Source organism: Capsicum annuum, chromosome 1, assembly GCF_002878395.1.
Source record: "Capsicum annuum cultivar UCD-10X-F1 chromosome 1, UCD10Xv1.1, whole genome shotgun sequence".
NCBI classification, from domain to species: domain Eukaryota; kingdom Viridiplantae; phylum Streptophyta; class Magnoliopsida; order Solanales; family Solanaceae; genus Capsicum; species Capsicum annuum.
In genome coordinates, this window is record NC_061111.1 from 151,661,694 (window position 1) to 151,666,173 (window position 4,480).

The 4,480-nt window shown below is 33.2% G+C and overlaps 1 long non-coding RNA gene across 1 annotated transcript; it reads right to left on the reverse strand.

Annotated features, from left to right (window-relative positions):
- Window positions 1-411: 411 nt before the first annotated feature.
- On the reverse strand, window positions 412-3,271 carry LOC124887960. The gene is made up of 2 exons (XR_007045620.1): window positions 2,229-3,271; window positions 412-867 (listed from the first exon to the last, which is right to left on the reverse strand). It is a non-coding gene; the product is annotated as an uncharacterized LOC124887960 (long non-coding RNA).
- Between the last annotated feature and the right edge of the window lie 1,209 nt (window positions 3,272-4,480).

Sequence of the window (4,480 nt, forward strand, 5' to 3'; positions counted from 1 at the left end):
CTGACATCAAAAAGTGAAATAGTGACAAATAAAAATAAACGAATGGAGTACTCCCTCCGTTTCGTATCAGTTGGTCTCTATGGACTGGCACACCCATTAATAAATCAATAAATAGATATGTATTTTACATATTACCCTTGTATGTCTTTTAAAGTGCAATAATCAATGCAATGATTAAACATTGAAATTTGGTACATATTACTCCATCCCATAAGTCTAGATATTGAGTATTTATAATTAAAATTAATAATAATAATTTAATTTTGGTTTTGAGAATTGAGATCACTTATAGGTCATTCCATAGTTTTGAAAACAGTGGATGCTAGTATTCCTATTAAGGGTAAAATGAAAAACATATGTATAAAATACTGCTGATTTTAGAACTTGAACAACTAAATTGAAATAACTATGTTTTGAAAAACCATCCAACTTTGTCAATTCCATAGGAAAACACTCAATAAAAGTTCTTTCTAGACAAGCCCATTGAGGTCGGAATTGATAAAGTCTTGTTATGAGTTTGAAACTGATTTTTCAAAGTCACTCCTAAGATGTCTTCATGGTAAAGTCCTCAATATTTCCTATACAATAAATTTTCATTCACTTTTTGCTCTCACATCATGGTCTTGAGGTCTCCTATGCTTGTTTGAATGGTGTCAGTCGGGACCTGATGGTATAGCTACTAATTTACTGGCTGAAACAGAAAGAACAGTTACTCCCCACTGATTGTCTTGATGTATGGAAGTCTGCGCGTTGTACAGGCCAAGATATTCATGCAGACCTGCTTGAAACAGTCTTGGGGCATCTTCCTCAATCTTGAAAGTCGCGTACCTTAATGGACATGACTGATGGAAATTTTCCTGAACGAATCTGCATAATTTAACTTGTATGGTTGAGAATGTAGAGTAAGAGTATGTGCAATGCACTTATTCTGTTTTAAATCCACTAAGTCACTTCTCAACAGAAGCAATAGTTTTATAAAGATCTCAAGGTCCAGGGAACATCTTATATTATGTTCCTTATTTTCTCTCTGGTTTATAACATTTCCAATGTGTTTAACTTAGATTTTAGGAGCACGCATCATGGCAAACGAGCCCCTTATAGGAATGTTAGTTTTGAAATACCAGATGATGTAGACGTATGTTAGTTTTGAAATGCCAGATGATGTAGACGTACTTATGTTCGATCTTTTATCTCTTCCTTAGATGCGTTAAAAAAGAACCACTTTCATCATAAGAATTTGCTATTTTATTTTTTTCGTCACGTAGTATCATAAAATCAGCAAAACTGAAAATTGTAGATTAAATAGGGAGGTGTTTATTACTGTCTCAGTACTTTAACAAGGTTTCAACTATCACTTTATTTCCTTTCATTCTTGAAAATTAGCAGAAAAAACAAGGAGCTACTTCCAAAGGAACACGACTGCGATTAAGAAACTGAAAACATCTAAATTGGAAACAATAATGTTTGTCATTGTATTCAACTAATAAATACGTACATACATTGAAGCTTGAGTAGCTTCTCTAGAAAGAATATGATTTGGCATCTGGTATTTCACCAAGTATTTCAACCAACATGCACCTTTTATTAAGTGTAATTTTTCTTTACCTAAGAGTCAGAACTGAGGGAATGAAAGGACAGACATATACAAAACCTATAGATAAATTGAAGAACAATATAGATGATTGAGGTATATATGATGAAAATATCGAAGTGGTTAGCCAGCAAACTTCGTTTTACCATCAAATCATGTTAGATTGAACTATATATGCTGAAAACATAATTTCTTTCAAGGTCAAAAATACTAGGAGTTTGGAAATTACTCAAAATTGCAGCAATTTGAGATTTCTTATAACAATTTCTAGAATACTAGTTTGATTTCAAATTCAGTTCCATTCTACTTGGATTTCTAATAGAATACATTAATAAGTTAATAGGATTTCTACTGACTATGACATGATGTGTAATTGTAAATGAATTTAGTTATATCTTTTATTGTTGAATTGAACGAAATATTCATATTTTTCTTAGTATCACTCAGTTGATTATGCTTTATTTTGCTTATTAGGGGAATTTGTACTTGCATTTTTTCCTTTGGAGTCTTATTTTTCCCTTCCTCTTCTTCTCCATTAATGTGATGTTGGTGGATATAATCATGATCGAGGTTTATTTTTCAATAAAAATGATAAAAAGATTTAAAAAAAAGTAAAAAGAGATGGTATGTTAGTCACCATTTTTTCTTGGTCGGGTTTGCTCGCAGTGATTCTGCGCCTATTTTGGCAGTGGTCCCCCTCCATCAGCCCCACTGTAGCTTCGTCGACAACCAGAGACAGTAGTTCGCCGGAGTTTTTGTCGATAGGATCGACTGAAATTCCTTGGGGCGGTACATCTGAGGATCACGAACAAACCCCAGTGGTGTAATCACCACAAATCTCGTCGAAATTTGATCGACGTTTTGACAATTTTGTTTTGCCATTGGCAGCATTCGCCGATGATTTGCCATTAATTAAAAATTATCTATTTTATCTAGTGAACAAAAAGAGAAAAATTTAAAGGATATATATATATATATTATTTAATAAACATGTGGCAATCAATAATTGGTGGATGTTTATCACTTATAAAAATTGGAATTGATCCAAAAATGATGTAATAATAACAATTCACAATCGTTTAAGAGGGACATAGGATGCCCGCATAGTGTAAACATCTTTTTACAAAAGTCGAATAAGTTAGGGTGACGTTATGTCATTCTCTCCATAGATTCTCTCTCTTTCTGCTCTCTGTTGCCTATCTCTGTGCGAGGGACGTCTCCTCTATTTATAGGAAAGATTCCTTTCTCCAATCAATCATAACTAAAATATAACAAGCACTTTGTAAGCAAATTGCATTCAACTTGCACTTGGCGCCTACTTTCTCTCTTTGGTACCATTATTTGCTTCTCTAATTTTTTTCTTTTATTTTGATTTGTTTATTGGGTCCCACATTGAGAAAAGGAGGTTTATATTTGCTTCAAAACTAAAGATGACAAGGGTAGTGTTACGATATATAGACAATTTATCATTTAAATTAATTTGGCTATAAAATATCAATATAAGGGAGGTCAACGTAGTACCTCAAATGATAGAGAGGTCAGCGCTATGAGCCAAATTTAAGGGTGGGACTCATGGGGTTTAAAGATTTTGCCTTAACCGATAATGAGATTTGGCAGAAAAAGACATTCTCAAGTGGGTGACATGAGGATGGATGAAACAAATATGCTAAGATGGTGCAAAGTAATTCCTCCGTTTTATAATAAATGAATTGTTGAATCTTGACACACATATTAAGAAAAAAAACATTAAAAATATAAATTTAACATAACTTTTCATTTTTACCCAAAAAAAAAAGTTGACCTTGTAATACTTTTTCAAAAGTTAATTGGTTGTCAAATTATAAGGACAAATTTGGAAAAAAAAATTCAATGATTTATTTATTTTGAAACACCAATAAATATCCCAACAATTCAATTATTCCGAAACGAATAGGTAATAATCATTGGTTTATTTTAGGGAGAATGATCAAAATTGTACCTAATCTATTTAATATATTTTACTCCGCTCGTGATCTATGGGTTCCACAAAACCCAATTTTCAATTGGTTCACGTGGAACTCTTAACACCCTATAGTAGCCTTACCTAATAGACTCGTGCAAAATTTCAGTACGTATTGTTTTTTCACCTATATTTTGACCTATGTGAGAGTACTATAAGTAGTCACTCCTTTTTGGTTGTTTGGAAAAAAAACATAACAAATCCAAAGCAAACAAAAATTAGCATATGATAACAATAAGTATGTGGTGTTTCGAAATAACTTTAGCTATTACTTCTTTCTTTTGTTCCCCTGCTTATGCTTATGATAATAACCCTCTACAGGACATATGTATTGCTGCTAATGACTCTCAGACCTCAGGTAATTTGTATTAAGCCTATTAAACGGGTCGGTTTGACCCGGCCCAAATCGACACATTTAATAAACCCTACCCGGTTTGACTCGGCCCGGTAAGCCCATGAGCTGTAGGGTACCGAGTTCAATGCTGGGCCAATTTTAAAATTGGGCCTGGTTAACCTGTCCCGAACCAAAACCGATCAAGGCCCGCCGGTTAATCGGCCCAGCCCGAATCCCCTTTTTTTAAAAAAAAAATGGAAATTAGAAAAGTGGACCGTTGAGCCAATATAGCCATTGGGCCCAACGGCTATATGTCCATTTGTGCCCCAAAAACGGTTATATGACCGTTTGGGCCCCAAAAACGGCTATATGCCCTTTTTAATTAAAAAAATATATATTCAATTAAAATATTTTTTTAAATTCAAAAAAAATTCTATAAATACCCTACACTTTCAAATCATTTTTCACACAATTTCATTCTATCAAATCTCATTCTCGCTCAAATCTCAATTCTCAAAATTCAAATATTCTATATATTTTCTAAAGTGCTCAATTT